Below are 10,157 nucleotides of genomic sequence, written 5' to 3' on the forward strand. Positions count from 1 at the left end.
ACACAAGCAAATTCTGATTTTGAGCTTAGTCAAATTTACTTTGTGTATCTTATTACTAAGTCACAAACTAGATTCTTGCTTCTTATCAATCAAATTCTGATGTCAGTAAATCTTAAGGATGAACTACATGTTTGATAAGCCTCACTTATCTGAAGAAAAGAAAAGAAAAGAAAATTGAAGTCAGGTACTCCTTTGAGATCTAGAGTAAATATGTGAAAGGGAAGACCCAAGTGCATTGCTGGTATTAAGTTATATGTGTTAGAAAAGCAAAATAAATTTTTCTTGGTGACTTTTCACATTCTCTGATTACTGGAGAAATACTCTGATAATAGCATAAATTCTGATAGCAGTTGTGACTTACTTACACTGAGAAACCACTATAAAAAGAATGTTAAAAGATGCATAAAATGAGCACAAACAGTTGAGGTGGACTCTTGCATAAATTTGTTCTATAGTAGACTTCAAAATTAAAGACAGATTTTAAGCACTTTTCTTAGTTATGCCTTATTTCTAAGATATACTGAAGTTTATCAAACTTTAATCTTTATCTGATCATTTGCAAATGCACACACTCTCACTCCATATGAATGATGAAAATTACTATGGTGATTAATTTGTTTTTGACAAACAGTATTATTTGCATAAAATTTGAGGACAAGTTCTGATGAAATTTCTGATGATTAAACTCTGAAGAAACCAGTCAGTATTTGTATGAAGAATCACAGATACAAACATTTACTTTTTGAGTACAGAAGCCATGTTCCGATGACCGTTAAATTCTGATAATAGTCAAGTTCTGATGCAAATCCTGATGGAAACTCTGGTGTTTACGTGGCATTATTTATTTACTTGACTTATTTGTGGTATTTAATGTAACGGTCATATTTATCAGAAAGTAATTAGGTGAGATAAAACAGTGATAATTATTTAGTTAGTGGGAAACGTGTTTGCCTTGACAACTACATGTGCACAATTATTATTGCTTATTTCTCATGCCCACTAACTATTGTTTTGACTATTTACTGTGTGACAGGTGTCTAATGTCGGTTCTTCTTCAATTATAATCGTTGTCAAATAGAGAGTATATATATGGGAGTTAAAAGATTTTACAATCTTTTACCTACTTTTCTAATTCTCTAATCTCTCTTATTTTTTCTCTCTCTAATATTCTCTGAAGCTATTTTCTAACAGGCATTTTATCAAACACCTTCTATACACACATTTTCTCACTTGATTGACATCATTTTTAATGGAGCCAAGTTCGTCCCCAACAACTATCTGGCCATACTTAGCAAGGACGAAGCTCCACCAGATCTTCACTTCATACAAGACTTTCTCTCTCAAAGTGAGATTGGGTATGCTTTGACCCAACCAGAAGCACTCTTAGGAACTCAAGTACTGGAGTTTTGGAGGAGTGGTGTTTATGATGATGGTGGAAAAGATGGTTTCTCAAGCATCATATTTACAACAGGGGAAGATGAACACTTGGTTACATTGTCAACTGTTCGACAAGCTTTACATCTTCCAGAAAACTGTGTTTACAGTTCACAAGTTGGGGAACCAGCTCTTCAACAGATGATGGCAAACCTTGGTTATGAAAAATCTTTGTCCAAGACAGGACAATTGAAGAGGCCCCACATCAGGAGGGAGTGGAGTTTCTTTTTCGACTGCATCACCAAGGCCTTTGCCAGCAAGTGCTCCAACTTTGATGCTATACCAATCTTGAGTCAGCAAATTGGGTATGCTCTAATTCATCAAACTCATTTTGATTTTGCTAGTGTTGTGCTAGATTTCATAGGTGATAGGATGACAGAAGATAGAAACACAGTTTATTTTGCTAGATTCTGTCAGCTTATATACAGTTTCTGTTTTCTGATGCACCTCAGAATTTTAGTGAGACAATTGAACCCTTTAAACTTGCTAAAAGGGCTTTCACTGACTTATTATCTACTGATAATAAGAAGAATGTACTAAGACCCCTCCAAATTCCTCAATCAGTCAAACAAGTCTTAGTAAACTCTGATCCTAACACCTATACTGCCATATATCCTGATGTACAACCATCCCAACCTCCATCAACACCTACACAACCTACCACTTCTCAACCTCAACCACAGCCTACCATCAGAACATATTTCCAACTAACACAATCCTCACAACCACAACCATCAGCATCTACAATCATAACCTCATCTTCTAGGCCTAAAATGACTATTTCTGTGCCTAAATCTCCACCAAGAAGAAGGAGGAGGATCATTCTAAGGGATGAATCTGATGAAGATGGACAGTTACAGGTTCCCACATCAAAACCTATAGGGGTTGAAGCTGAAAATGTGATTTTTCAGAATGAAATAGAAGCCGAAAGGTCTGAAATTCAGAAAAGGAAAAGATCTGCAAACTCTGATGCAGATCATGTTTCTCCACCATCTAGGCTATCTAAGAAACAGAGAGCAGGAAGGAATATGGCACAACCTCCATCTGAGGATACTCAAGAAGCTGAGGAAGGGGATCAGGAATCTCTGATCTCATCTGAACCAATTGTCATTGAAGCCCTTCCTCAAGCTAAAGACACTGTTCCAGACACAGTGATCTCACCTCCTGTCTCTCTTATTAAAGAAACAACAGTTGAAGATTCAGGATTAAGTCCTGAAATTGACATCCACAGGCTGAACATTCCAACTGTTCTCTATCTGGAAGCTCCAACTGTAGCTCAACCATCTACTGTTACTTCTCCAATCTTAGAGGCTGAGCTACCATCTACACCAATTCTGGATCTGGAACCTGAAGATCAGAATTTAGATGAAGCTGCTACAGAATCTCCTTCAGTCACACAAACTCTGGTGTTACAAGAAGATGAGGAGCTGTTAGCAAGTTCTGGAGACAGTGCTCCAGTAAATGCTCCCAGTCTTGGAAATGAGGCATTGATTCAAAAGTTTGTTGAAAAAGATGCTCCTGTTCCTTGGGAAGAAACTCACAGAGGAGTTGAGTGGACCAAGAAGTGGAATGAATCTGATTTCATTCCAAGCTCTAAAGTTCTGACAGAGCATATTGTAAAAGCTGATGAACTATTGACAAATTCTGATTTCAAGCACCAACTCAAAGTCACAGCTCCAAGTACTAAAAATCTTCAAGGTCTGCACTCCACAACTCATTCCAAGGTTGATAAACTTCTGGAATCAGCTGAAAAGCTAGATATGACTCTCAAATTAGACAAGTCAAGAATTATCAGACCTATTCATGAGAAAGTTGAAGCTATTGAGAAGGTTCGAGAAAAGAAACATGCCCAAATTACTGAGGTCCTGCAGAATCAAGCCTCTCAACAAGCTCAACTAAATGGAATTCAATCTTCAGTGGAACTTCTTCTCTCTCTCCTACTACCTGATGATACCAAAAAGGGGGAGAAGGTAGTTAAGTCCAAATGCTCAACTAGTCAAATACTGAAGAAGAAGGATGATAAAGATGATGACCAGGGAAACTATGATAAGAGTAGAGGTCAGAGTCAAGGTCAAGGAAAAGGTCAAGGAAAATCTTCACAGAAAGTAATTTCTGATGTTAGCAAATCTTCTACACAGAAGAAGTCATGTTCTGATGTTGTGCATGCTAAAAGTCTGATGTCAAGTTCTGATATCCTGATTCAGTCAGGATCTAAAGACTCTCAGAAGTTTTTACAAACTCTGAAGCTAAAGGGAAAGCAGACTACTGTCTACTACAAAGATCCTAAAATTCAGACACTTGATGAAGAAATTGCTGGAAGACTATTTCTCAAGCATAATCCTGGAATGGATTTAGAGAATCTTATGGAGGAAGAAGCTATATTTGTAGCTGAGAAGACAAATCTTAAGTCTAAAGCTTCTGATGCTAAGAAACCTCCAAGGCCTAAGGTAAAAGGCATTGTGATCAAGGAAAGGTCAAATTCTGAGGCTTCAAAGCCCAAGACAAGATCACAAGTTAATCCCAAGGATAAAGGGAAAGGAAAGATTGATGAACCAACAAAGCCACAGGAGATGAAGATTCCTCAAATCCTGATGAAACCTGTATGCAAACTGGTTCAAGTATTTGATGATGCTGCTGCAGTAGATGAAACTGTTCAAACTCTGAAAAGAAGGAAGATAACTGAAGAATCTAAGACAACCTCTAACACAGCTCAAGTTGTTCAGAATGAAGAACAGCAAGCTATAGAAGAAACAGCAAATTATGATCAAGCCATCAAGACATCAACCTCTGACAGTGCTCAAGTTAATTTGAACAAATTGACAGTTGCTGATAAGAGAAAACTCCTATGGAAGAATGTTAATCCATCAGATCCTAAGAAAAGTCAGCTGCTATCTGATTTCATGACTCTTGGATTGAAAGCCAGAGAAGCAAGAGACAGATCCGGATTAGGTTCTAAAGAAGCCAATATCAAGACAGGAGTTGAAGTACTTATAAGAGATCCATTTTTATTGACTGATAAACCTCTTGAAGAAGTTACACAGAAACACCTTGATAAGGTTATATCTGTTCAAGTGGTACTGGATGCTCATGATAAGCATAATGTCAAAGAAAATCTGATTCTATTTCTTGAAGATGGAAGAACATATCAAATATGAGAATCAGATGTGCTGAACAAATCTCTGAAAGAACTTCAATTCTTTCATTATCTTTTAGAGATAAAGTCTGAGATCACTAGGAGATGGTCAAATTTCATAATGAAGACAATAAGGGATAAATCAAGAATTTCTGGATTAAGGGTTACATAATTCATTCCAAATATTGTTGAAGATGATGGAAGTGAAATTCCAATGAAGAAGGATTCTGCTAAACTTGAAGTCATTCTGAAAGAGAAATGTCTGTGCTATAATGAAGATTCAACTCATCCAAGAGTAATCAGACTTGATGATGGTTTAGAAAGAAATCATATCTCAGCACTTAGGACTGCAATCTACCAGATTGGAAGTCAGGGTAAAGAATTGAAGCAAAGTCAAAGCTACACTAGCTCAAGTCCTGAGGAATGCAGAAGAAAAGCTGATATCAAACTTTGTCAAGAATCACTTTGGATTTAGATTGACTCAGTAAGTTTGGTAAAAACTACAAGGACTGTAAGTTGTAGTTAGTTATCTAAATAAACTCTTATTGCATTTGTACTTAAATATTTTTGACATCATCAAATCTATTAACTTGTATATTTTGCATAATTTACAAGTTGGGGGAGATTATTAGATATATTTAAGATGTCATGTCTAATCTGTTGTATTTAGTTTTCAGAACTTAATATTAGGAATTACTGGAAATCAGAACTTACTGAAGTCAGAACTTATATCAGAACTTAAGGCCGTCAGGATGTATATCAGGACTTAAGCGCATATACTTCAGATAAGGAAAGCAGCTGATTTACAGGAAAGGATCGTTATTAAAACAATTGAAGATATGCATGAAGAGTTAGAATACTAGAAGACTTGTAGAAGATAATATCTGATTGATATATTTTAGGAGACAGAATTATATTCCATATCAATTAGAAGATATCTTGTAACTGTGCACTATATAAACACATCTTAGGGTTTACACTATATATGTTATCATTCACGAGAAAGATTATACATTGTAACCTAGCAGCTCTTAGTGATATTGTTCATCACTAAGAGAGAACAATTGTTCTATTGTACCAGAGTTCATTGAATATACTTTATTACAGTTACATACTTGTGTTCGAAATCGATTTGATTGTATAAACACTATATTCAACCCCCTTCTATAGTGTTGTGTGACCTAACATTCTAAATTCAGAATAGTTTATTATTTTATGTATTCAAAATATTAGAACTGTTTCTAAATATTCTTGTGGTACAGTAGATACCAACAGTCATTTGATTATTTGAATCCTTTTATTCTTGTAATCATTCTTCTAGAACAAATCCTTTGATTTGATGTGGTGAATAACTATGCTATCCAGATATACTCTGTACAGTGAAACTTTGTGATGAGGTTAGAGAATAACTAATTGTTCTAGTTACTTCGCCATCAGTTGTTGAGATGACTCCGGACCATGTGAAATGGGGAGTTAAATGGATAAGGATGTCATTGGTAGGACTCCTTTAATCAAAATTGTTTTGTGAATTGGTTATTGGGTAGCGTAAGAGGCCGAGACACCGGTCCAGCGTGAGCTATTATACGAAAGTGTAATATCTTGTAAGGCGAGTATATGCCTTTTTATGGATATCCAATAGGTATGGTATGACTGCGGGATACCGATACCTATATTTACTGTAACACCCCCAAATCCGGGGTCGGGGATCCGGGTTGTCACGAGTTCCATTTTCCTTAATAACACTTAATATTAATAAACAACCAACTATTACACACTGTGACCCCACAATATACACACACTCCACAAGTTATAGTCACAGAGATGAATACCAAAAATAACACAAGTCATTTTATTCCACAATTATAAACCATTACACCTTAAATGGGTTTCTGAATAAATTTACATATTCTTTGCCATTAGTACAATTCTTAAATATACATAAGTCTGGCACAATAAAAGTTGAAAGCCTAGCCTACTGGTAGTTCCTACCTCAGCTACAACGGCATCAGTGCCAACAGGAAACTGCGGAACGTTTCCTTACCGCTCACGAATTGGGAGCTTGGTCCTGTTCATCTTGTCTATCTGTTGTTGTGTGATGAAAGAAGAAGCAAGGGTGAGCAACAAGCCCACCGAAATAATATGTATAATAATTAACAATATATGAGCATTCTCATAGTACTCATGAAAGTCTTGGTCAAGTAAAAATGAACCAAGTTTGATATCTTAACGCGACCAAGTCGCAAAATATTCAGTATATATGTATATGTACTTTTCAAAATCTTGGAAGTCCTCTTCCATGCATAATATACACAGTGTTCCAGTTTATAACTGTATAAAAATATCGTTGCAAGGTGATCTCATATATCTAACCTTGTCTCAACGTTTTTGTGAAAATCTTTGTCATGCATAAGATAATCATTAACCAGATATAAGTTGAAAAGATGAAGTTACAAGATACTCCAATATACTTATATCTTTTCCGAATACTACTTGAACTACCACCGTTCAAGGTATAATCAGTTTCAAAAGTTCATCACATAGATGAGACTACAAGAAAAGACTTGGATAGATTCAATCTTTGAAATATCATTATAAATAATGAAGTTACGAGATACTTCATTAAGTCCCGATATATATATACACCTATATATATATTTCATACACTCCTTGAAAACCTCTGTTATGAAAATTATAAATAGAGTTGCAATATCCAATGAATTTGGAAAGGAGAAAACCTTGGCATAAACCTGATATCTGGCTGATCAGGTAAAGATACCAATAAGTAACCTTTTCTACTAGTAGATGGACGAATTTCCCAGTACTGGTCATCACCCTGGCCACATTAGGACCTATGTTGGACTGCCACTCAGCCACTTACGCATTGATGGACTCCCACTGAGCCACTTACACTTTCATGGACGCCCACTGAGCCCATGTTGCTTATGCCGACTCAAATAGATGGACTTACTTCCCGAACGTTGGGCAAGTAATCAAAATGTTTTCTTAAAACAGCAACCTCGTTGCGAATATAGAATACACCACAGAGCCGGATCCCTCAGATTTTTAAGCGAGTATTTAAATCCATTTCGAAAGGAAGATCTTAAATTTGAAAACGAGTTTTGGGATCCGCTCTAACTTTTAAAATCATTTTGAAGACTCGAAAACATTTTTAAGAATATTTGGAGTAATGCTGATTTAATAAAATAAATCAGTCCCGATATGTTGGAGAAAATATCTGAATATTATTACTTAAATAATATTCCCATAAAGGATAATCCTTATAAAAATAATTGAAGTAGAAGGTTTACAACTCATACTTGAAATGAATAATAAATAACCAAAGATATACTTATACGAAAGCACGATCTTTATTTGAATAATTGACAATAAGTTTGATTATCGAAATATTATTCTTTAATAAAATAAAGAATATTATTTAATAAAATAAGCAGAATCATAAGTCCTCGAATGAATATTCAAAATAATATTCATTAAATAAAGTAAATTATCGAATAAACCTTATTCGATTAATAGTTTTGAAAACTATATCAATATATATATATATAAATATATATATATATATATATATATATATATATATATATATTATACTCAGGAACATCGACTCCCGGTTTAGAAAATGTTCACCCTTGGGTCCCTTATACTAAGGGTATACGCAACCACTGCTTATCTCTATCATAGGTATTATGCAACTTATAAGCATTTGAATCAACAATTAGATATCAAGATTACGAAACAGATATGCATATATACCATATCAGCATGCTCCAATATATCGCAAAATTTGCTAATAACAATCATGCACTTATCACAAGATAATGCATATACATATATTTATATCACAACAATAGTATAACGGGTAGAAAACTTGCCTAAGTGTTCCCGGATAGACTTAAGCTTAGAGTGGGTCCGATAACCTATGAACAACAACATAAGTCGAAATTAAACCCCGGTCGCTTAAGAAACTAGACTTTAACCAATTGAACCCTAATGTTCGCTTATGGTCACTTCTATGCTTAACGAATCACATAAGTCGTTCGAGTACCCTCGGCTCCACCATTTTTAATAAATTAATCATTAAGAATTTTAAGGCAATTCTTTCGCGAGTACCCTACCAATTGCCTAATCCACTTTACATAATTGTTTCATACTCCAATTAGTCATTTAAGGGCCTTAACCAAGGTTTCAAAGTAAGGCGAGGGGAAATGGTTCGTCCGCGAAATGCCGTTACTTAAAACGGTCGTTTCTCCTAAACCGTACATCGGATTCAAGCGAACCACATATCAAAACGAAGCTCGTAACATGAACTATCTAAAAAATGGCAATGGTCAGAATCTAAGAGTGAGTTCACGGGTCCTGAAGTTAAGAAAAAAAACAGTCTAAGGTAAATCGGGCATTACGACGGCCATGTTTATGCGATTACCAAAGTTTATGCAACTCCAAATCAATCACAAACCAACTTACAACCAACATTACAACCAAAATCCATCCAAACCTTACCACATCAGTCCATTACTTCATGTTTTATCCAACTTATTCAATCACAAACAAAAGCTACTAACCATACTAAGGTTCATTAACTAATAACCAAGATTCAACCATCAAAATCACTACAAACTCAACCAAACTTTAAGCAAACAAGCATCATGCTTCTCATATACTATATCAATCAAAACCATTCCAAAATACTCAAAAGTAAATCTAGGGTTTGGAGTTTATACCTTCTTGAAGCTTCTTAACACAACAAAAGAGCTTTGAATGCCTAAAAGAACCTTGATCCTTGCTTATATAACCTTAAACTTTCATAAAAATTCAAGAAAACTAAAGTTATTTTTTGAAAGTTACTATTCACCATCTTCTTCCTTGAATTATTGGAAGAGATTCATGAAGAATTAGAAGCTTAAACTCCTAGGATATGCTTATCTAATCATCAAGAAGCTAAGTAAATTACCTTGGATTTGTTTATGGAATGAAGCTTGAATTTTTGCAATTTTTCTTCTTGAAAAAGAGAAAGGGCCGAGAGCTTGCTTCTTGGAAATGGAAAGTCAATTTCTAATTTTGTGTTATGAATTATCCTTGGCTTGGTTGATATCTTTTGTTGGTTAATTAATTGTTACCATGGTAAAAAATGTGTGGCTCACAATCAACCAACCAATCCTTCCCACTTGTCATGCTTAGGTCATCAAGCTTAGGTCATCTTGTTACACTTGTCTTCTTCTTGTTGGTGTGATGACATCATCATCCACTAACTTCTTTGATTAACCCTTAATTACTTGGCTAATGACCGCTGATCTGTTATACGGTTCGCTTAACTCTCATTTTCGTTATCCGTTTGTGGGATCATATCCGGGATCTTATTACTTGGGTTCCCCTACCCTTTCTAAATATTTTATATTCCTTTTATGATCCCCTCTTATAATCCTTGAATTTAAATCCTTTTAATCATGTTACCTTATACTCAATTATTTCGGTATCTGGTGGATTTTCGGGAAAATCAAAGTGTTCGAATTTGGATTCTGACGATCTTTACATACATTTATTTAGTTTATGGAATACTAATAGGATCTTA

This window comes from Apium graveolens, chromosome 7 (assembly GCF_009905375.1).
Source record: "Apium graveolens cultivar Ventura chromosome 7, ASM990537v1, whole genome shotgun sequence".
NCBI classification, from domain to species: domain Eukaryota; kingdom Viridiplantae; phylum Streptophyta; class Magnoliopsida; order Apiales; family Apiaceae; genus Apium; species Apium graveolens.